The 24,439-nt window shown below is 43.0% G+C and overlaps 1 protein-coding gene across 1 annotated transcript in view; it reads left to right on the forward strand.

The window, feature by feature from the left end:
* The window catches only part of LOC135877596 (cytochrome c oxidase assembly protein COX16 homolog, mitochondrial), a 78,649-nt gene that overhangs the window by 26,660 nt on the left and 27,550 nt on the right, over positions 1–24,439 (forward strand).

A 24,439-nucleotide genomic window follows, 5' to 3' on the forward strand; every position in this document is an offset into this window, starting at 1 on the left:
GTTTAGACATACCCACTGAGGGTTGCTCTAGGGTCCCTGAGGGAGGTAGAGGACCCTTCTTCCCCTCCCAATCTTCCCGCATATATGAAACTTGTACTAAAGGGATGGGGGGAAAGAATCTTTCTTGTAATGTAACTGAAAACCCATAACTGGGGGAAGTAAGTATATTAGATATGGAACCTTTCACTGAGTACTGCAGCAAGTGGTGCTGGTGATTCACTGAGTGGTACTCTCACCTCTGAATCATTACTGAATCAATGCCCCAGTGTGTGGCTGTGACTGGTCCCCAGTGTACAACCTGGACTGTGTGACTGCTGAGCCTGGGCTGCCTCTCACACTGTGATGCTGATGTCAAGCTACAAACCTCTGATAGGCACTGCACTTACACAGACATCCATGGGCAGGGACACACCCAACTGTGTTACATGAATGATCTTCCAGCCACTCATGAACCATCAATAGTGAAGCTCCAGCCAATTCCCCCCAGCTTTGCACCCCAGAATTGTATTGTCTTGCGCTGGTCAAAAAGCCTGGCCAGTGTAAGTTAAGTAGTTCGCCACTCTCTCAATGTGCAATGGACTCACACTAGCCTTTGTAAACTGAGCTGAGATTTCACAAGCACTTCAACCAAAACACACTGTTTTAGGTAAAATATAAAACAGGTTTATTAACTACAGAAAGATAGATTTTTTTTTTAAGTGATTATAAGTAGTAGGCATAGAGATCAGAGTTGGCTACTTAAGAAACAAAAATAAATTCACAGTCTAAGTTCTACAAACTAAGCAGGATTTGAATCAAGCAGTGTCTCACCCTGACAGATGGTACAAGCAGATTACAAATCCTCAATACACAGACTGGGACCACTCTTCTGCAGTTCAAAGTCTTTGTCCTCCAGGTGTTGTGTTGGGGGCGGAGAGTGGCCAAGTGATGATGTCACTGTCTCTCTTGTATTTCCTTTCAGCTTGCTGGAAAGATCTTTGCTGTGATGTGAGTTACTCTCTGAGAAGTCTCTAGGATAGTGGATTCTTTTCTTGATGGGTGTTGATGAGCCATTAAAGCTGTCTGACTATTGATGCCTACTCCTGTGTAACTGAAAGGATGGTTGTGGGTGTTCCCAACCTCACAACATATTTCAGTAACACAAACAGTAATGCTTCATAACTTCACATACAATGATAGTACATACAATCCAACAGGATATTAATATTCAACAGATCAAGACTTTTAAAATGATACCTCACAATATATACTTTATACAAAACATATCATACTCGTATCACCCTGGTGAATATGGTGGTTCCAAGGTGCTACTTTGAGGTAGAGAGTGTCATAGCAGTGCTCGGAGTCATTCAGCTGCTGACTTTCCAGTGAGATGTAGAAATGAGCTTTTAACCCTTTGTAATCATTAAAGATTCCATGGCACTTTTTGTAAAAATCATTGGATTATTTTAAGAGGTGAAGAACAGAACTTGGTGGGTTAATGTAGCTAGACAGCACCTTAGCTCCATTCCAGTCCTTGGCTGCTCTAGGCCCTGGAAAAGCCCTTATAACTTAGATGACCCTGGGGTCAAACACCACCTCCCTAGGCTGTCCTTTGGGAGGCAGCACTGCCCAGAGTCTCTGAAGCTCTGCATGGTACAGTCCCACCTCCAACATACCTCCTGTATCAGGTTTTGCAAGGGGTTCTTAAAGGACAGCTTTACAGCTGTGCCTGCATTGCGGGACAGCAATTGGTGGGCAAGTTTTTTTGGGGGGAGAAGCTGGGGGGTCAGGGGAGTAACCTCTGTGACCACCCTCCACATGACCCCCCACTCCTAGCCTGGGACCCCCACACTCTCCCTGTCCCATCCTTTCCCACCTTATCTGGGGAGGGCCAGGGGAGGATGTCTCTGGCCTGGCTGGAGCTGCTCCAGCACACCTGGCGGCATGGCCGCATCCTGCTCTGGCGGGCCAGACCGGGCGACACAGCCACAGCATGTTCCAGCGGGCTGGACCGGGCGGCGCGGCCACAGCGTGGTCTGGCGGGCCGGGCGGTGCGGCCACAGCCTGCTCTGGGGGGCGGGTCCGAGCGGCACGGCTGCAGCCTGCCAGCCCCGGAGCTGCAGCTGCTTCGGAGGCTGGGGGGAGAGCAGTGTGGCCAGAAGCAGAGAGACTCTGGCCCGATTCTTCCCTTCTGGCTCTGCTGCCTCTCCTTGCTCCCTCTGTTGGGGGGAGTAGCTGTGTCCCACCTCTCCTCTTTATATCCGTTCATAAGCCGACCCCCTTCTGTAGTGCTTCCCTTTTTTACTAAAAAAATTCGGCTTAGGAACGAGTATATACGGTAACTTGGCTGTGTTCATATAGGGACTTTGTGGCAGAGCTGGGAATAGAATCCAGGAGCTCATTTCTTCCCACCTTTATCTCAACATGGAAGTGCATATGGCCAGGATACTGTGAATGGGAGCATTGCATACTAAGAGCTGTAGGCTCAGTTGGTTCCACTTTTGATTGTAGCTGCTTCATTGTGAATACAATCTTCTCCATTTTGTGACAATCGGTACTGTAACTTGGTCTCTTGGCAATTTTCTAATGCAGCCTTTGGTTAGGCATGGTTTGGGCACCTCTATTGGAGGGTCTCCCTCTGTGATGCACAGTAAATTTTTAATCCTAAACTGTAGCACCAGGGTAGTCCCCTTATCCTGAATAGGGTTTGTCTACCTGGGTTTTTTTCTTCAGTGTGACCACCACTGTTGCTGAGCTAACTGACAGCCAGATCAGCGTGAGGGTTTTCACTCCACAACAGTATTTGAGAGGAGCCTGCAGTAGAGCAGCTGGCCTTCTTGCAAGAATAATGCAACTAAGCACCACTTTCTTTTCTCACTGTTATGGTTTAATGAACAGAAGACCCCATTAAAGACATTCCTAAGTTATTAATACCTTTCTAGCTTGTTGTCCGATACCAGGAGTTGGGAAGAAGGTTAGTGTGTGACATTTTTGCATTTGATGAAGTATTGCCATGCTAGCTAAAATGATGGCCTGAACAGTAATGTCAGTGTGTAACAGCCATTGAACTGACAATGTCCCAACAACAGATGTTCTAGCTATTTAGAGTAACTTCTTTGGGTTTGAGAGTGGTAAAAGCCCATCCTTTTCCTCAGCAAAAACATGTTTTAGAATGAGCTGAGCCATTTAAATTACCCAGGAGTCAGATAACTAGATTACTCACATTATGTCAATACACTGAACATTCCAATTTGTTTATTTACCATGGGCCATATGTTGAGGTCCATAATCCTGCAAACTCCTACTGAAACCAATGGGAGTTATGCCTGAGTAGGGACTTGAGGATTTGGCCTTCAGAAAAGAAAACTTCCATTGACACAAAAGTAATTTTTGCAATAAAAACCCAGATAGCATTTAAATTGAACTCCTGTTAAGTTGCCTACTTATTCCCACTTCTGGGAAGATTAGATGCAAAGCAAAATTGCTTATAGAAAAATAAATATCTTTATGCAAAAGTCCTATAGAATTTAATGGAGCAAAAGCAATAGGTTTGTATAGAAATTACTCTAAAAACCGTATAGACTTTAATAGAAAATGAGATCCTTTCTATATCATTTTTATTCCAACCAATATATTCAATTTAATAGTGAAACTTATTCCTGCTATAGAATTCCGTTGAATCCTTCAAAAACTTTATAGAAAAAAATATTCTTCTCTATTAAATTCCAGGAAACTTTTCTGTAAGGACAGGAATTTGAACCTGAATATTTTTTAATAGACAGGTACTGTAGCCATCCAAACCATGACATACCTTCTCTGAAGATCAAATTTTGGACCATCGAAATAGGAGACATAGGAATGTCTTTTCACAGCTGTCCTGTTGGCCATTTAGTTACTGCACTGTGCTGCGGGAGATCCAGCTTTGATTCCAAATGCCCCATTCTATTCTATATAGGTTTTTATACCATGTAAATCACCATTGTATCTGAGTGCCTTCCAATAGTGCATTAAGCAATGTTTCTACTCATCTGTCACGTGTGTTCTGTCATCTTCTCCCCAGAGGGAAAAGCCATTTTCCGATGCAGGCAACCAGTAGGGGAGGCAGTGATCAGCAGTACGAGTGCAGAAGCAGTGCATTCAGCTCCAGGGAGAATGGCAGTGCTTTGAGCCCATCAGCTAATCCCTCTGACCAATTGAGTTGCATTTAGCCGTTGATTAGAGATGACTTGTAGGCTGTTCCAATGAGTCATTGTGCTATTGACAACTCTTAGGACTTTATTGTGAGGCTATGGCTACACTGGCGCTTTACAGCACTGCAACTTTCTCGCTCAGGGGTGTGAAAAAACACACTCCTGAGAGCAGCAAGTTACAGCGCTGTAAAGCGCCAGTGTAAACAGTGCCCCAGCACTGTAAGCTAATCCCCTTGTGGAGGTGGAGTACCTGCAGCCGTGGCAGCGCTTTGAAGTTTTGAGTGTAGCCATGGCCTGAGTCTCACAATACTTCTTGTTGTTGTTGTTGTTAAAGCCCAGCTCCTGGAGTCAAGTGATTACATGAGAATTTCAGCTTTAATTTTACAAAAGGACAATTCTAGCCCTCATGGTTGTGGCGAAAAGCTGGAAAACATGACCCCTACAGGCTCAGAAATTCAGAGGCAGGGGTTCTCAAACGGGGGGTTGTGAGGTTATTACATGGGGGAGAGGTGGGATCGTGAGCTGGCAGCGTCCACCCCCAAACTCTGCTTTGCCTCCAGCATTTATATTAGTGTTAAATGTAAAAAGAGGGGTTTAATTTATAAGGGGGGGGGGGTCGCACTTAGAGGCTTGCTGTGTGAAAGGAGTCACCAATACAAAAGTTTGAGAATCACTGTCCAAAGGCAAAGACAAACACCCAAATATTTACTATATTTTAAAATTTTAAGCAACTACATGATTTTGGGGTGCTGACTCATTATTTTTGAACCCTTAGGGTTGGCAATACTGCAGTGTGCCTATATTCAGGTTAGTCCCATTCATTTTTAGGGCTTCAGCCTATTGTTGGGGTCCCTGTTGTTGGCATTCAACCTGGTGGTTAAGGCACAGGAATGGGAGTCAAGAGACCACAGGTAGGCCCCATGATCCCTCTCGGTCCCCATCCAGGCAGGGTTTAAGTAACCCCTACTGACCTTAATAGGCATTTTACCTATATCCTGTTCAGAAAGAATTGGGCTCCTGGATTCTATTCCCAATGTGCAGCAGAATCCCTTTATGAACTTGGACAAGTCATTTAATTTCAATGAGTCTCAATTTCCCCATCTGTAAAATGGAGATGATAATGCTGCTGTACCTCACAGTGAGGTTTCAGAGTTGAATTAATTCACATGTTTTTAAAGTACTTTCAGATCTTCATATAGAAGGCACTATTTGAGTGTAAATTATTATTTCAGGTAGAAATTGCTCAAGTAATCTCCATTCAGTGATTTGGGTCAGGATGAGACAGATAAGGATGAAATGGGAGCACAGAGTTGACCAGTCCCTCTGGGATTAGATCAGGGCCAGGGCATTGTAGGCCTTGCATGAACAGTGAAAGAAAATAGAAGTAAGGAAACAGAGGACAAAATATTAATTCACAAGTGACCTTGTAAAAAACTTGTAGTTAGTAGATAAAGAAATGGTAAGAAGAGTAATGTGTGATAAGTTTGCAGCTGCAGCTTTGTTTACTAGCATATTTTGTATCTTGTGGACAGTTTAGGATTTGTTTATGTAAAGTATATGTGTTTAGTCTGCATCTGTAATCTCATGTATTATGTGCTTTTGGAATTGTGGGGCACCCTAACCCACCTCCTGATATTTGGGCATGATCACCTCATGTGTAGCTTTATGAAATGTCAATAAAGACACCTCAGTGACAAGACCTGATTCAAACCAAGCTTTTGGATTCCAGAGTATTGGATAAAGTGTTCTCCCAGAACCGGATGAGGTGTTCTGGGTAAGTGGAGTGGAAAAGGTCTCGGAGGGAATCTCAACAGGTATAATCCAGCATGCATCTCAGGAGGGACCAGAAATCCGGTCTGGGAGTTTCTCCTTATCCCGAATGAATCATCAGAATGTAATAGGGACTGCCTGTTAGATACTATTTGTAAGCTTTATATCTAGTGGTTACTGTTTTTTCCTGAGATAGTCATATGTAAATTCTAGTCTGGATTTTTGTGCACCACAGACTCTGGCAATACCCTTGAAGCAGGAAGTGCCTGTTTCTCTTACTGGAAAATAAATATTCCCAGAAATGTACTTAATGTATGATGATCTGTGCGTCACTTTTACTTTTTTTGGAAAATGTGTTTCATGTGCGTTCTTCCTGTAAAACAAGTGCAGCGGGTGAAATGAAGATAAGACCAAATCTTTAATTGCAAGTCAGTAGCATCAACAATACATGGATGAAACCAATTTTTTTTTCTAATCATGGAGTTTGGAATGTCAATATTTTATTACAATGTAAAATACATTTGATAGCAACAATGTTTTGTACGTTTCCAGGTTTTCTTCTGCCAGCAGGCATATTCCTAGCTGCTCTGATAGTTGTTGCCTCCTTTCTGTGAACTGCCCTTTTTTTGTTTTTTTTGTTCCTTTGAAGACCTCCAGATGTGTTAGAAAATGCACTTTGTACACATTTTGTGTATAATGAAACTACACAAGAAACCTCTCTTTAGAGGCTTGGCATTAGGATTTAGCTGGCAGAGAAGGGAATTGAAATCAGTGAAGCTATGTAGATTTAAACCATCTGAGACTCGGGCCCTCTATTTTTGTGTCTCAGCAGCGCATTTTGTTCATAGGAAATCAATGAATTATGGTAGTAAGTCAATGGGTTATTATAAACCTATGGGATTGAAATAGCTCATTAGTAGGATATGGCACCTTTCATCTCTGTCACTGGTACAGATCCAGCCCAGGAGAGTGACTGAAGGCCATTATAAGTTTTGTTTCAGTTCCTAATAGATAGATATCCACATCTTAAAAGCTACCATCACAACATACCTTCTTGCAGGCAAGTCTCAGTGTGGCTAAGGTCTGAATGTCTTTCTCACGTTTAAAAGCATCTATCTAGAGTTTAGGCAGGTGGATGGGGTGAAGCGGGGGAAGATCATGCAACTACAGCTTGTCCTCAAGATAAACAGAGGACTTTATTCTTTAGCAAAGTCAGCCCAACACACTTCATCTCCATGTTTGCTTTTTCATTTTATTTATTTATTTATTTTTGTTCCATGCAATCAGTTTTCTTCTGAGTTCTGTGGAGGAGATGAGCCTTTTGTCCCATGTAGGTTTCGACTCACCTTCTGGAATTCAAGTAGGCCAACACCCTTCACCAACATCGTTTACTTAAAATTAAAAATAATAATATAATAAAACTCTTGAATAACTTATAACTCAGATGTTTTTTTAGCAATCCATTGATATAAAATATTTATTTTATTCACTACCTAACTAAATCTAAATTTTTTTATACATGCAGAAGCACTGTACACTAAATATTGTTACCAGGATGCTCTGTCAGCAAACTAGTATTGATGAATAGGCAGTGGGAGAGAAGTGGAGGGTCTCTTTGCATTATTCCACTATATGTTGTTTTTTCCCTGAGGCACAGTGAGATTCTGGAAAGAGCTTTTCTCTGCCTGTCTGTCCCTTAATTTCATAGCAGGTTGTTTAAAAAGCTCTGTGTATTTTTGTCTGAACACTCCCTATTTGGTGGGGGGCTTGGGGGATAGGAAAATAACTTCAGTTTGTCAGCTAGGGAACAGAGTCATTGCATTGTCTGTCACTGAAATTTGAAGAATAACTAAGTCTTCTCATCTATCTGTGCTGCTTGTTTTTAATTGGTTTTCAGCAAGCTAATCGCACTAACACCGTGTGGCAGGGGATTGATGATGACTGCTGTTCATTTTTTTTTTTTTCTTTCTCCTTAAGCAGGTCAGGTTGGCCTGACTCTCGAGTCTAATGAAGACAAACATCAGCTAATTTCTTGGTGTAAGTTGATTTTTTTCAGAGACTAAATTCATTAATGAGCTTGGCTGTAAGTCATAAAAAAAAAACACATTAAAATGTTGTTGGTGGTTTAAAGGGCTTGTGCGAGGCACAAATTTATGAGTTCTTATTACAAAACCCAAAGCTGTGTCAGCCATTTGTCTGTATTTAATAGAGGCATTTTACTGAATTAAAACATACTTCTGTTTTCAAGCATTGCATTGCCTATTTGGTGGAGGATTTGAGGTAGTTTGATATTTAGTACAGTAGCCTTGCTCCTGATTGGTGGGGGACATGATACTGTTATGATAGCTTTGCTTCTATTAGCAAAGGGATCTTGGATCCCATTACCTCATTTTAGTTCACAGTTCTGAATCATCCAAGTTAGTAAGTTCTGACCTGCAACATGACAGAGGAATGAAAGGAGTTTTTCATACTCCATATGTTAGTCATACCGGGTGTTCAAGCATTAGCTCTTCCAAAAGGATTGTTTGGATGGGGAAGTCTGTTTATTTTCCCTCTCCCATTACAGAGTTTGGAGCCCAGCTACTAATGTTGAACTCCTGGACTTTCGCATAGGTTATGGTAGCAGCATTCTTTCACTTTCCTTGGCGTTCCTGGGCTTAACTGGGCCACTCCCTCTCTTTGCTGGATGCTTTCTTATTGAATTTATGATACCATGCACTGGATTATGGATCAGCTGAGATTGTGCATCATTTCCCCCCAATTCAGAAAGGGACTAATACTGTTACCATCTCCACCACAGCTGAGAGGAGGGGCAAGATTTTTGACTCTGTAGAGATCAACACCATCTGTGTGCCACAGGAGGGAGTTTTGGGGCCAGGTCTATGTGGTTCCACTGGTTATTGCTCCTGTAAAGGTCAGCAGCTCTACTGCAGCTCCTCCCAATACGCTCTTGTGGAGTGAAAGCCCTCACTCTGATCTGGCTTCTCCTTAGCTCAGCAACAGTGGTGGTCGCACTGGAAAAAAAACAAAAAAAACCAAACAAACGAGGTAAACAAATCCTATTCAGGATAAGGGGACTACCCTGGTGCTACACTTTAGGATTAAAAATTTACTCTGCATCACAGTGGGAGACCTTCCAACAGGGCAATCTAGAGGGAGTAGTTTGCTCCCTCCCTGACCCTGTGTTATCTCCTTGCACCAAGCTTGACTACTTGTAGTTAATGCAGTAGGAGGATTTGTCTTACAAGCATGGCTGGATCTGACACCAATAGAATGTAGATGGGGAGAGGAAAAACTAGACCAGAACCACCCTAGTGAAACAGATTAAAAAGTTGATACATAAATGACAAGGCCATATGCCCCTTATAAATACCTAAAATAGACATAAGCCTCCTGGACAACAATCTTGTTAAACCAGGACATGTGGTAACCCTAGTTGTGTAATAATACCAAGAGACCTTGATCATAATACATATGCTCAGTGGGGTAGAGTTAAGGTTGCTGTGTGAGCCTTAACTTTGAATTAGCTGGCTTTTGTGATTATAAAACTTCAACCTTTTAGTGCTGCACTAGCATAATTTTTCTGAATGTGACCAAAGATCCTAGATAAGTCTTCAGTATCAAAGGTCTACCTCTTCAGACATATGCACACAAAAGTATGTGGACATTGCTGCTCATACCTGACTTCTACATAAAATGCCTTGATGCACAGACACACAACATAGAGTTTGCTTGTGTACTTACATAAAATGAGTGCATGCTTTTAAAGATTGGGCCTCAAGTGACTTGCCCAAGGTCACCACGCTGTTCTTTGACAAAGCTGGGAATAGAAACAGGTCTCCCAGCCTTGTGCTTAAACACAAAAACATCTTTCCCTTATTAGTTTGCTTTATTTTTTCTTTATCAAAAATCGGTTCATATCAAATTACCTTGTAGAAATTGAGTTGGATATCATGCTAGCTGGAAATAACTTCAGCATATATAGTGCTGTTAGTTTTGAGGTGGTTAAATTTTCTGCAATACCAACAATTCTAGTTGGTTGCTTTGAGTTCTACTACACTTCCATAATTAATTAGTAGTCTTCTTCCATTGCAGTTGAAATGAACCTGTAGCATATAATTTATCTCAAAACACATTTTTGCCAAAGCATAATTTAATATTCAGCAGTGTTTCCCTTGGTCTTTTTCAAGTACTTATGATGCTTAGCGGCCTTTCACACACTGTATCTCCATTATTCGTCTTGCTTGGTAGCCTGAAGCAGGGCCCTGGACCAATGTTCCCTCTAATTTTTCCCATCCATGTGCGGAATAAATTTTGTCATGTGCACCGCGGTATGTGCGGATGTGAGCCACCAGCAGAAACAAAAAACCTAGATATAATTTTTTTTTTTTTAAAGTTACCATAAGGATAATTACTTCAGCCAGGACAGGTTAGGCATTTTAGAACTCGCTACTCAAAGAATTAAATTTAAGTGCAAGAGAAATAAATATTATGAAATGCATAGACCAGTCAAAACACTAAAATAACACACTTTGAGAGAATAAATGTACAAATAATATATGTGCATTGCAGGAAGTACCAAGAAGTAACAACAATAATACAAATATGTGTTGGGAGGTGAATGTGAAAGAGACACTGTGTCTGTGTGTGTCTCTCTCTCTCTCTGAGACAGAGCTGGCTGTTGGGGAAGTCTCAGAAACCATGCACTGTCTCTTTAAGAAAGGCACTCACGCACTGATCAGACTGCTGCAGCTCCAAGTCCTGAGCCAGGCTGTCCCCTATCCCCTGCTGTGCAGAGATGGGGTACAGGGGCGAAGGGAGGGGGACACACTGACATCAGTACCCCCCCTGCTTTGCACAACCAGCAGGAGGGTCCTGAGAGCAGCAGCAGGACAGAGCAACATGGCTGCAAAGCAACAGGGGAAGGGGCACCTGAACACATGCTGCCGGATGTGTGCGCACTGTTTATCAACTGGGCGGCACTTGAATCGCTCCTGGGTGGCCGTCCAACCGTGCAGCTAGAGGGAACACAGCCCTGGACCCATTTTACTTGGCAGACTGTTATTGCAAAACAAGTGACCACAGCATTAGATACCAGAGAGTAGCTCAAAACTCAAGAACAGAAGCACTTTAAATGTAGAGCTGATGTATCGGTCCCTAGACTGTGAATTGTTTTAAGAGTTGTAGCCGTGTTGGTCCCAGGATTTCAGAGAAACAAGGTGGGTGAGGTAATATCTTTTAAGCATTTGAGCTTACACAGAACTCTTCTGAAGAGAGATTACCTCATCCACCTAGTCTCTCTAACAGTTTTAAGAGTGAGCTGTGTCTAGATGACCTTACTTTTTATGTTTCTTTGTGGTTTTGATTTGGGTTTTTCTGTTGACTAATGTTCTGCAGAATTCTGAAGTAGCAGAACCCAAACCCTTTGGAAATACAATGGCAATTGAGAGAGGAAAAAGAGAACCAGTCACTCTTCCAGTAGTTGTCCCTGAACTGGTCATTTACAGCTTCACTGGTGATTCAGGAGGTGACGCATTTCCCCTGGAGTCAGTGCTGAATCAGTACCACTGTGAGTGGTGTTAGGCAGTTGTAAGCTGCATCTTTTTGATAAGGTGCAAAAATGCAGCTTAGCTTTTAGAATGGTAAAGAGTCTGGGGTCTGGTGTGATGTCATGTTTCACCTCTCTAGGAAGCTGTCTGATAAGAGCAGGAGAAAGGTGAACTTGCATTCTCTCCCCCAGTGGGGAAGTGGTAGTGGCCTGGTGTAACCCACACACCACCTGGGTGTGGTGCTGTCCCCTCTGTTCCTGGCCAATTGGAGCTGCGAAGCCAGCACTCTGGCCAGAGGCAGTCTGCAGAGCTGCCTGGTCGCGCCTCCACCTAGCAGCTGAGCGAGGGGGATGTTGCCACTTCCGGGGAGACCCCCAGGTTAGCACCGCCCAGAGCCCCCCTCACCCCATCCCATGCCCCTGCCTCCTCCATGCCCAAACTATGCTCCTGGGGTGGGTGGGGCCGAGACTGCCCCAGCAGCGGCCGGTGCGCCTGAGCTGCCCCGAGCCAGGCACAGCGGCCGCTGCAGAAGTCATGGAAAGTCACTGAATCCATGACCTCCGTGACAAACTTGCAGCCTTACCTATGACTAAAGTCCTTAGTCAGTCAAAACTTGCATTAACTTTAATGGAAGTATTGACTTAGCTATGATTACTGTATTGGGCCTGTACTGCTCAAAAATAGCATAATGGCCAGAGTGGAGAGAATCTGCTCCCTATTTGGCTCTACTGTTGATATTAATTATAAAAAACTGTAAGTATGGCACTGTCTTCCGTGTGCTATTTATTTTTCTCTTTCATTTTGCTATAAATAGATAAATTGCATTTAAAAAAATTGAGTCAAATTATCCAATTAATAAGAACACCTACTGGCAATATGTGAGACAACTGGCAATTTTACCAGTTATGTTTAAATGTAATTAGATCTAATCTACCCAATCTAATCTTTCTAGGTATTTTAATGTACCCATCAGAGTGCCTGAGACACTGCCAACATGTACACTATTTTTTATTTAACAAAAAAATAATATTCAAAATACAAATATCTTTTCAAGGGGATTATAGTTTAATTCTAAAAAGCATAAAATTCTACAAATATGTAGCAACTACTTTCCAAGGGTTTTGTGAGGACTAATTAGTTAATAAATCACTGTGAATATGAAAATCTGAGTGTTTAGTGTTAGGACAAAGTTGAGTTTATTTTTGTTACTGTAGAACTTCACTAGATGTCAGTATAGAAACCATTTTTACTTATACGCTGTTCAGTGAGCTTTGTAGAGAGTGTGGGCTTTTCTCCCTCTCAGTATAGCAGGAAAGTGAGCCAGTTTAATAAAAGGTCTAATTCCTTTAACACATACTACTTCAGGAAGGCATTACCATTTTCATGAAGTATGTTTTAGGATGGTAAAAACATTACTTTAACACATCTGTTCTTTTAAAAAATAAAATCAACATTTTTCCCTTTTTAGACCCTGATCAAGCATCCTTGATCAGGAAGGGTTCTTATGTCCTACTGAAGTCAATGAGAATTAAGCATGTACTTTAAATTTAAGCACATGCTTAATTATTTCCTGAATTGGGACTTTAGAGCCCTTGAAGTTAATTCTTCTAACGGGCATACTCCGTTGTCAAGTATTTCTTTTAAACGACTTCCTTTGCATATCTGCATTGGCTAGCTGCACAAAAGATAATGGGCCAGAACTTCTAGTATGTGGTGCCATTACTTTTGCTGCATTGTCAGTATAAACTGGACCCACCTTCAGTTAACTGACTCACGGGGGAAGCCATCAGTGCAAAGGTGGTCCTCCAGAAGCATAGAGCCAATGTAAAGGCTCTTATACCACTCCCCTTCTTTGCAGCTGGTGTGGCAGTGCACGGGGTGTTGTTGGAGGCATGGGGACGTAGCCAGGGTGCTCCTGCGCCATGCTTCTCTCCGGCTGCATTTTTATCTCCTGGAGTTGTTTGCTGTCAAAGAAAATTAGAGCAGCCCTTAGGTTGCCCTAACTTGGCAGAAGGGAACTGGTGCTGTATAGAACGTTAGCATGATTAAGAGAGTGTAAAGGTGAAGTTTATGCCATAGTTGCACCTTCTCCCCATTGCTGACTTGTACTGTGTGCACTTAGGCTGTAGCTCTGAATCTGACACATACATTAAAAAGCAACCTTTTCATAAATATTATGAAAAGTGACTCTGGGAGAACGGCATCCAGGCTAAAAGATGTTTTTTCAAACTGCTAGTCCTGCAAATTCATGCTGGCATCTGGGGATGCTTTCTTTCTTGCATATATTCACTAGTAATAAACAAGGAGTCCGGTGGCACCTTAAAGACTAACAGATTTATTTGGGGATAAGCTTTAGTGGGTAAAAAAACCTCACTTCTTCAGATGTATGGAGTAAAGTTACAGATGCAGGCATTATATAATGACACATGAAGCGAAGGGAGTACCTCACAAGTGGAGAACCAGTGTTGACAGGGCCAATTCGATCAGGGTGGATGTAGTCCACTCCCAATAATAGATGGGGAGGTGTCACACTGGTTCTCTACTTGTGAGGTACTCCCTTCTCTTCATGTTTCAGGGGGTAGCCGTGTTAGTCTGTATTTACAAAAACAACAAGGAGTCTGGTGGCACCTTAAAGACTAACTGATTTATTTGGGCATAAGCTTTCATGGAGGTTTTTACCCATGAAAGCTTATGCCCAAATAAATCTGTTAGTCTTTAAGGTGCCACCAGACTCCTTCTCTTCATGTGTCATTATATAATGCCTGCATCTGTAACTTTTACTCCATGCAACTGAAGAAATGAGGTTTTTTACCCACTAAAGCTGATGCCCAAATAAATCTGTTAGCCTTTAAGGTGCCACCGGACTCCTTGTTGTTTTTGTGGATACAGACTAACGCGGCTACCCCCTGATACTAGTAGTAAAGATTGTCTTCAGTGACACGTGTGGCTCCATTGCCTTCACAAGGCTTGTGCAAGTGTATCTGATTAACCCTATAGTTAGTGCTTAGGAAATAATTCTGTTGATGCACAAAAAGGAATGGAATTTCAGATCACTCTCTCTTACCTGTGTTAGCTCTGCAGGGATAGAGGGAGTGCAAACTTTTTTTTTTTTTGGTCACTAATGAGCAGATATGTCTTTGAAAACACATTTTTACAGTTATTTTTCAGAGTGGAACATTAGGTACCTTTGTATGCCCTAAAAAAGATCAAACGTTTTAACAATAGTAGCCAGATACCAATGATGGGAAAATTAGAAATGCATAAAAACAGATTTTGAAAATATAAATGTCAGACAAAAATTAGCAGCAAAAGGAATTTTGTAGAGAGGTTTGTTAGATTAACAAAGTACTTGCAGATAAGATAGCATATGGTACGATCAACATTTAAAGATTTCAGTTCTTTTAGAAGGAAATATGAATGAATTTTTCATAAATTGTACCCACTTTGAGGAGACAAGGAAAAAGGAGAGTGAGTTTTTGAAGCTCTGCCTTATATAACATTTCCTTTCTCTCAGCTGATACCCTAAGGGCATTTAGTTTAAATCCTGCACTTCAGGCTGTTTAAGTGGTTTGTAACAGGACAGGTACAGCATATTAAAGAGGCTTTACAAAGGCACCTTGAGGAATTGTCTTTTAATATTTTAAAGATGGGTGTCTTACTTTTCTCGCTCCCTTCCCTCCACCCATCACCATTTTATTTTAGCTGAGTCATCAAATTCTGCTGCAGCAGAACTCCAGAGTAAAATCCTACTGCGGGTTGTGCTATTTGTGAACCACACAACAGTCCACTTTTTGGCCTCAAAGGAAAGCACATGTGCCTGCTTTTTATTTCCTCTAGACTGAAATGAGGGCTAAGAGCACCAAGTCCCTTGATGAAAAAGGCAGGCTGAACAACTCTTGCCTTTCTCAAAATGCCTTGTGCTGGAGTATTGGGAAGTTGTGGCATTCATGGTCAGGTCTGCCTAATTCCTGAGAGAGATCTACACTTGCTTACATCTTTAGAAGGGGGATCACTGAAGGGCCAGAAATGCATGAAAGAGTGCACAAAAAGGCACAGCAAGTTCTTTCCTTCCTACCATTGGAGGTATAGAAAAATCAAGATGTAGCAAAGCTCAGGGGACTTGGCTTTGAAAGCTCCTTTTAGAGAGCTACGTCCTGCTGAGTCTGATCTGGGAAAGATGCATGGACAGTGCTTGGAATCTGTTAACCTTCAGGGCATGCTGCAAGGCCCACCTTTTCCCCAAGGCATTTGGGGAGGGTTGCAGGTCTTGTCATTAGTAGTGGGGGTTATTTTATGTATTGGATCATTTATTATACATGGGAAAGAACAGTCCATTGTATTAAAATGTTACTGTGAAATTAAATTTATTGGCTGGGTGCCCAGAGCTTGGGAAGGGGGCCTCTAGTTTTGTTTATATAAATCAAATAAATCAGTGTGCACCTAGAAATGAAGCAGAATGTGAGGGCATAGAAATAATTGATTAATTGCATGAGAACATTTTTTTGAGATGAGGGCTGATAACCCCTACCATTTCCCGATGGCCCACGTATGTGAGAAAAATATAGAAACATTTAAATATTATGCCAAACAGCTAGAGGGTGCTCAAGTAGCAGCCAAAGCACCCTCCATCTGTCCCCTATTTCAGGCTCTTAGAGCAAATCTAGCAATAAATTAAGTAGGGGGCAAATAAACACTCTCATTTATGATCTTCAGCTTAGTATATTTTTAAAAATTGAGAGAAATAAGAAAAATAGCACCCACTATAAACTGACCAGGTCACAGTTAGAAGGGCCATAAGTCTTCATATCTTGGGGCACGAGTTGATCCCTCCCCATCTATGGTATTGCTAATTTGGATGCTTATGGCAGGGATTCTCAATTTTTTTCATTATATGGACTGAAATTTAATAAATTGTCTCGTGCACAATTCCTTTTCCATTTCTGATTGCACAGACCACCTCCCTTCCCATTCCTGACCACATAACATCCCTGCAATTACAGCAGATGTTCACATGGAAAAATAATAGTAGGGAAGAACTTAATGTATTTTTAGCCTCTCTCAATGCAATTTGACAGCTGGAAATAAGGAGGAGTGCTGACACCACTTGACCAGCAGCTCTTGTCAGATCAGCAGTGCTCTATGGCTCACGTTTTGAGAGCTGCTGCCTTATAGGGTTTTATATGCGATTTTCTGAATCATGAGCTTGGTTATTGTCAGCTATCAGTTGGACTACTGGTCCTTCCCTGTGTGGCAATTTCGGTGTTCCTACGTAGACCCACTTTTTTTTTTTTTTTTTTTTTTTTTTTTAAAAGAGATGGGCCCAAACCATAAAGTTCAAATCTGGCTTCAGAAGTCTCTGGTGGCTGGAGGTGGTCAGATCTAGGGTGATGAGATGGGCCCATCTCTATATTTTATACAGCTGAAATGATTAATATAATAAAACTAAAGAGTATTACAAAGAACTGTAGGTAAATGTATTTTGTAAATACCTTCTCTGTCTTTTCACTATATTACTTACACCCTTCCCTGCTGTTCCCTTGCCTCCTGGGAAGTAAAATAGCATCTAATTTAGTTGCTTCCGTGTAATTATACATTGCACTTTTAAACTCTGGGATTCATCCCTTCTTTGCCTGTAGCTTTTAAATCTGCTCATAAACCACAGTTCAGTAGCCTGATGTCAGAGATCCATGTGAAGAGGTTAAAGTGTATTTTCCCCCCTCTCCTTTCTCAAGACAGATCCAACCTGGCTGAATCTCTGAAATGAATTGCTGTTTTGCCTTTTATAGGAGTAGAAGTATGATGTGTGAGCTCCAGGAAGCTGTTTCCCCACTTGTAAGGCTTCAATTGTTGCTACTCTGGATTATTTCAGATAATGAAGTACTTTGGGGGGGGGGGACAGAATTCATCTGGTTCTAGTGTACATGGTCACTCTCTGGGCCTTGCCCTGGTGTTATTCATACTCCGAAAGATTGTGTCCACTCTGCTTGTACTGGAGTGAACAGGTAAAAAAAAACTTGGTTTAAACCTTGTTCAGTAAATCCAACCACGAGAGTTTCTCTATTTACAGAATGAAAGTTGAAATCCTTTTTAACTTAGTATTGTTAAGTGGGGGATGGGAGGCAAGAAACTCATATTTTAGTAGTAAGAGTCCTAAATAATTAGTTTTAACACAGAAAGATCTTCTGCTGACCACCTGGAAAGATTTTGTAGCTCATGAAGTTCTGAAGTACAAATATTTGATCAGTGCTTGCCAATCTTTGGATGTAACTGTACCAGTTTACCAGATTAAGATCTAGTCAACATTACAGCTACTTACGCTAAAGGGAGCTGGTTCCAGCACAGTTGTACCCTTATGGAGTTTCATTTTGTAGTGTAGGTGGGCCCTTGACATTGGTCCCAAAAATGTCCTAAAGCCTAGATCTGCACCAGAGCCCCTGACCAGAAACGGTACATGTGTGCACACAAATAGATGTTACAATTACAACTAGAAGAGTGTGAGTTGCTGTTGCAAAAATTCATTTTTAAAACCCCAGTTCTAAGCTCATTTATAATTGGTGACTGTGATTCTACTCTGAACATGAGGAAAAAACTTCCCTTTCATCCTTTCTGGATGATAAATGGAACGGATGCTGCCAGTTTGCTTTGGATTCCTCCACTCAGTGTCAAAAGTCTTTTTTGGAAAGCTACCTCTTCCCTAGCCCTTGAGGCAGGGCCATCCCTAGGGGGCTTTGGGGCCCGGGGCGGAAGTGACATCACTTCCAGGACCAAACGTGCTGGGGGCAGGTAGGGGAGGCTGGATGAGGTGGTGCTCCTGCAAACAGCCAGGTGTGGCCGCCACAGGGCCTTGCTTCAGCAGCACCACTGGGCTCCAGGGGGCTGGGGCCACACCACCCGCCTTCCTGGGGCTGGGGAGGCTGCGACGGTGCCGCCATGCACTCTCCCCCCGGTGCACTCTCCCTCGGGTGGAAGGGGTGGGGCTAGGGGTAGCCTCCCCCAACCAGTGGTTCACCCGCTGCCCATGTGGCCCTGGCCAGTGGGGCCCGGAGCATTTGCCCTGATTCGCCATCCCCTAGGGTCAGCTCCGCCTTGAGGTAGTTAGTTGCATGCACAAATTTCACAGTCATCTCTCTGAGACTGTATTTTTTATTACTAGACTAAAATGAGCCATGATTGTCACTCAGGATCAGCGTAAGGTCTTTAGCTTGGGAGTGTTTTTAGTGGCAGCACAGTTAGTTATATTTGTGCCAAACAGCTTCTTGTCACAAACAAAAATTTCCTTTGGCTCAAAAGTACATGAAGAGGCCAACACTCTAGTAGCAGCATGTTGCAGGAGTCGCTGGGCTATCAGGCTGCAAGCAATGAAGTGCTTCACGTTGCTCCCAAGTGACACCCTTCCTCCACCCCCAAAATCTGACCAGTGCTTGGAAGGGCATTTATCAGCTGGCTCCAGTTGGATAATGGCAGCCTTAAGCTAAAGAGTGGGGTACAGATTTTTAAAGGTATGTAGATACCGAAAGATGTAGACATGCACCTAGTAGGATTTCCAATGTATCTAGGCAGGTATTGATCTTCCAACTGATCTTAGGTGCCTGGGCACTTCTGAAAATCCTGGGTTCCTGTCGGATCACTGCAGTTGAGTGTTGGGAAGGATAAAATTCAGAAAGAAATGGAAGGGTAAATTGGGGCAGGTTTCTGGGGAAATAACTTGGTCTTCGATCGATTTTTTTAGGATTTTTTTCATTTAAATAGTTTCAATGAGCCTATGCAGTGCAAAATACTCTGGCAAATAATGTTAATTTGAATGGGTCTTATCTGTAAGTAGGCATTGTAACAGGGTTGGGACTCACCACCTGGCACCTCCTGCTGGTTGTCTCTGGGAATTAGCTCAGTCCAGTGGAGCACCCTCTCCTGGTGGTGTCCCGTCCGTTGTCTTGCCCTTGGTTGGCGTGTGGACCCGCATTGCTCACCAGCTCACGGCGTCCTTTTCCGGACCACTGCCCTCCGGCAGTGCCCCTCAGTCCATCCACACCCCCTTCCGGGGGGGGGGTTGATCAGCAGTCTCTCTACGCCCCAGCCGCCATGTCCAACCACACACCCCAAAGTCTAATCCCTCTTGTCAGGGATCTGGCGTAGTCTATGATGGCCACTCCCTACGGCCAATGGCTGGGTGTACTGCAAGGGGGGAAGGGGGAGACCCAGGCCCACCCGCTACTCTGGGTCCTGGCCCAGGGACCCTCTGGCGGCAGCCTTGCTGTCCTCCTTCTCTCCCCTCGTCTGTCCGCTTCCCTGGGCCGCTTCCCCTACCGCCCCTTGTACCCGCTAGGCCCTTCCCTTCAGGGCCTGCAGCCTGGCAGGCTACAGGCTAGAGCTCCCTTTTGCTCCCCGAGCCTGGCCAGCACTGCACTGTCCACGGTGCTAGTCTCCCACCTCTGGAGACAGACCTTCCCCTCTCAAAGGCCTGGGACAGACTGCCTGCTCTCTCCCTGAGCAGCCTTTTTATAGGGCTGAGCCTGGCCCTGATTGGCTGCCCGTCTGCGCAGGCCCACTGGCCTGCTGCAGCCTAAATTCACCAGGAGTGGGGCAGCCGCCCCACTACAGGCATTTAAAAAAATACTTCCCAGAAAAGTAAAATACAAAGCCTGCTTTCTACCTTAAACCCATCTGAAAGGACTCCCTGAGGATTTGAAGGAATTCTCCAGTGGCATAGGAACACTGTGCCTCCTAACCCATGGTGCATTAGACACAGTCTTGTTCTTCCTGCACCTTGACAATCTCTGGCCACTAGAATGGCCCTTAGGGGCTTCTGGTCAGCTGGTGTAATGCACAGCAGCCTCCGAGGTCAAGAAAGCAAAAATGTTGCATAGCTACCTTTGTGCGCACACCCTTCCTTATCCAGGTGTGGAAGGATGGACTCCTGGATTTGATTGTTAGTTTCTCTCAGTGATTCCATTTCAAATGAGTCCATTTTATAAACCAAAGAACATGTTCAAGCTGCCAGGCCAGTGCTACAAACTCCAACTGGGATCTGAGAATTCAGCAGGGCTTTGTCTGCATCAAGATTCTGCCCTCAAAATTCAGCTGATGATTCTTTTGCTGATGTGTGAAGTAGAATAGATTCCAGCTCACTGTACTGTATTGGCTAGGCAAGGATAATGGAAACACAACTATGTTTGTGTCTGTGAAATGGGGAGGTGTGACTGCTTACAGGGAGGAGATCTATAGAGTAAGGAGTTGCCATTGTCATTTTGACATAGTTACTTTCCTGGTCATAGCCATACTCTAAATGTTCTCTGATGGTGCTTGATTATGGCTGACATGCTGTTCATAATTGTAGCATGTACTAATGAATGCTTTATTAGAGGGAAGATATGCCCATTCTGTCTTTCTTTCCTTTCCATAATGTTGCAGATGTGGTTCACTGAGACTTGGAGTCATGGGAAGTGGCGCTTTGTAAGAGACTTTTTCTCCATGGTCAGCCATCAGGATCAATGCATTGGTTCCGAAGACATGTATTCTTGCTTAACTCTTCTGATTAGACCTGGTGACTGAAATGTGGGGTCTTGAAAGCAGGAGTTGAGAAAGTAGGGCAGAATCCTTGAAGTCTAGAATCATTCAACTTTGCTGGATTGGGTAAATGTGTGGGAAACAAAAAATGGAAAAGGTAAGAGGGAATACTTATTTTATTGTCATTGCTGGGAATCTTTCTACAGAACAACTTTTATAACTTCAGTGGGTCATCATGTGCTCCACAGGAGCCACACACAGAGTGTGTGCTCAGAATAGGATCTAGCCAGTCTCTTTGTAATTAAGGTACTGAATGAAATTCTTATTTATAATGAAGAAGCGTTTTCTGTGTACTTGCCAGTGAGCGTTAACAGAATAAGATCTTGTGATGTTTCACTCCATATTTATGAAAATATGCTTATTATATGAATATGACATAACTGAGATATGCAAGATGGCTCATGTAAGATATAATTGGAAAGGTTATGATTTATTGAATGTGATTATCCAATTCGTATGCCTGTGATATTTCTGTATCTGAACACTTGTTCTTCCACTGGGAGACAAAGAGTTCCTGCCATACACAAGAGCTATATAAAGCAGGGGAGTGACGTCATCGTGGTTCTCCTCTGCCTCCCCACCCAAAGAGACAGTGAAAAACACCTGAAAGCAAGAACTGAATTGAGGGAAGAAGGGTTGAACCCAGGCTGGGAGGGCATCCGGTCTGAGAGTGGATATACCTGAAATCTCCAGCTGCAGGCCAGTGCAGCTGCCTTTCAAGACTTTCTGTAATCTACCTGTGACAATATCTAGGGTGAGAAATTACATTTTGTAACCTGTTTCTTAAGTATATTGAGCTTAGCGTGCGTATTTCATTTTATTTGCTCAGTAATCTGCTTTGTTCTGTCTGTTATCTCTTATATTCACTTAAAATTCACCTTTTGTAGTTAATAAACTTATTTCTTGGCTGTGCATACCTTCCTCCGCATTGAGGGAGGAGGCGGATTTCATAACCTATTTTTGGGTCTGCACCCCAAGGGAGGTGGACACCTGAGTGCTGGGGCAAGTTCCTTAAGCTGAGCCTTCCCAGAACTGATCTCTGTGTCTGTTTCATCCTGCAGTTTGGTGTGGCCCTGCCTGTGTGTGTGCTGGAGGAGGCTTAGTAGAATAGCTTGGCTCAAGCAAGACAGGTAAAAAGGGTACCCAGGCTGGCATAATAGACAGGCTCGGTGGTATCTCAGCACATCAGGTGGCATCCTAAGGGGGGCAACCTGTCGCACATCTGCTTGAGCAAGTTCAGGTGGCTTCTTTGGCTGACCAGGTTTATTTTGGGCAACATTGCTGTTACTGAGTCAAGCTAGTTACAAATTTGCAGGATTTCTGTGTCTTAGACTTAGATGCTCCCCTCTCCTTCCTCAGGTGGAGGGGAATTAATGCACAAGGAAGTGGGCTGAGAGCAGAGGGGGCCTGGAGTGGAGCAGCAGCAGTGCTCCCCTGAGTTTTCACAAATGTAGCCATGTGAACTAGAATCACCAGACATAAGTAAAATAAATCCGATAAATAGGGGATATTGAGATGTTTATGGTAACAGTCAAAACAAAAATAATCATATAGGTACATTTTGCCTGTTGTAATTGAAATAAAAACACAGATTTAACTACGTAGGTACTTTTATGGTACTCACCACCATGACATCTGAGTGCCCCCTAGCCCCTGCTCCCTTCTCCATCTGGAGAAGTAGCTTGAAAAGCATAAGAATTAATTTCCACCTTCCCTTTGTGTGTGTGGACTATGTGAAGAGCTATTGTGAGGACACTAAGGAGAAGTTCGCATTTAGTTCTGAATGACGTGAGGTCCAGAGGTTTTTTCCTCTTGCTCCAGAGAGAGTTCTCTCTCCCGCAGTGTAGAGAGCGGAGCCTTTTCACAGAAGCCTGTTTTGCTCACCGGACAGGCTTCTGCATTTTGTACCAGGTTAGCTTTTTTAGTCTGTCTGGCTTAATTCCCAGATGTAATGAGCTGCAGTAGAGTCTGGAAGTCACAAATACGTGTATTACAGTAGCTAGATCTGTGACTCATGCAAGGGGACTAAGGCCTGGTGTACATTTAAAAATTAGCTCAATCTAGCTACGTCCCACAGGGCTGTGAAAAATTCTGAGCACTGTAGTTAGGTTGACCTAATTCCCAGCGTAAATGCAGCTAAGTCGATGGAAGAATTCTTCTGTTGACCTCATTACTGCCTCTCGGAGAGGTGGATGTATTGTGTCACAGAAAAACTCCTTCCGTTGATGTAGAAAGCTTCTACATTACAGCACTACTGTGACAGAGCTGCAGTTCCATAGCTGTGCCACTGTAGCAGCTGTAGTGTAGACGTGTCCTAAGTCTTCTAGCCATTCACAGATGGTAATGATAATTTTTCACAGCCACAGCTGTCTGAGCATCTTTAGGAACTTAGATATGCAAGAGGATCCCAAGGCTATATATTGACTTTACAGTCAGCAGTCAGGTGCCTTAGATCAAGGGGAATATTATGGAGCAGACATGTGCTCTGAGCACCTGCCTCTTCCTACCTGTACCAATTCTGTCATGCCTGGGTTCAGTTTTAGCCAGCTGCTCTTCATTCAAGTGTTGATCTGTGCTAAGCATTAGGAATGCAGTGAGTTGGTCCTGTTTATATCTGATGGGAAGGAGACATACAGTGTATCTGTATGTTGCTGACATTTTTCAGTGTGTAACCAGCTCCCCCAGTGTCTTCATATAGATCTTGAATAATATTGGGGAAAGGATAGAAAGGCAAGAGAGCACTTTCAGGGCAGAGGAATAGTTGCCTATTACACCTCTCTGGGTTAGTTCTGAAAGAACTCAAAACCATTTTAGGACATTTCCATGGACCTGTGCTGTTCATTTGAGCAAAAACATCAGTCTAATGTGTATTGACTATTATCATCATTTCCACATTTGTTTGACATAAGAGAAGATATTGGAATGGGGGGGTTGGCAATGGGACAGTAATACAGTGTTGCTGGAGTGGGAAATGAGGAATTTACCGCTCCAGTATCAAAACTTCAACTGCTTCCTGAGTACCAATACTCTTAGCATCCAGCTGTGAAAACCCACCTCTATGCATTGCAATATAAACAGTGGTACATTGAAAATTTATGGGAAGAGTAAAATAAAATTCAGGTAATATACAATTAAGTAACACAAAGGTTACTTTATTGTACTTGGAGAACAACAGAGAGGGGGAGGGCAGTTTTCCCCCCCCCTGCTACTCTGAAAGAGCTAGAATCTGTTGACCTTTGTTCTATTCGGGTTCATATATTGCACCCATCACCTTGGTATCTGGGCAATGCATTTAGTTTATTTTTAAAAGAAGATTGAGAAATGTTTTTTTTTTCTTTCAAATTTGGGTATATTTTATAAATAAACATTTTGGATGTCTTTCTG

The sequence above is a fragment of the Emys orbicularis genome, chromosome 4 (assembly GCF_028017835.1).
Source record: "Emys orbicularis isolate rEmyOrb1 chromosome 4, rEmyOrb1.hap1, whole genome shotgun sequence".
Lineage (NCBI taxonomy): Eukaryota > Metazoa > Chordata > Testudines > Emydidae > Emys > Emys orbicularis.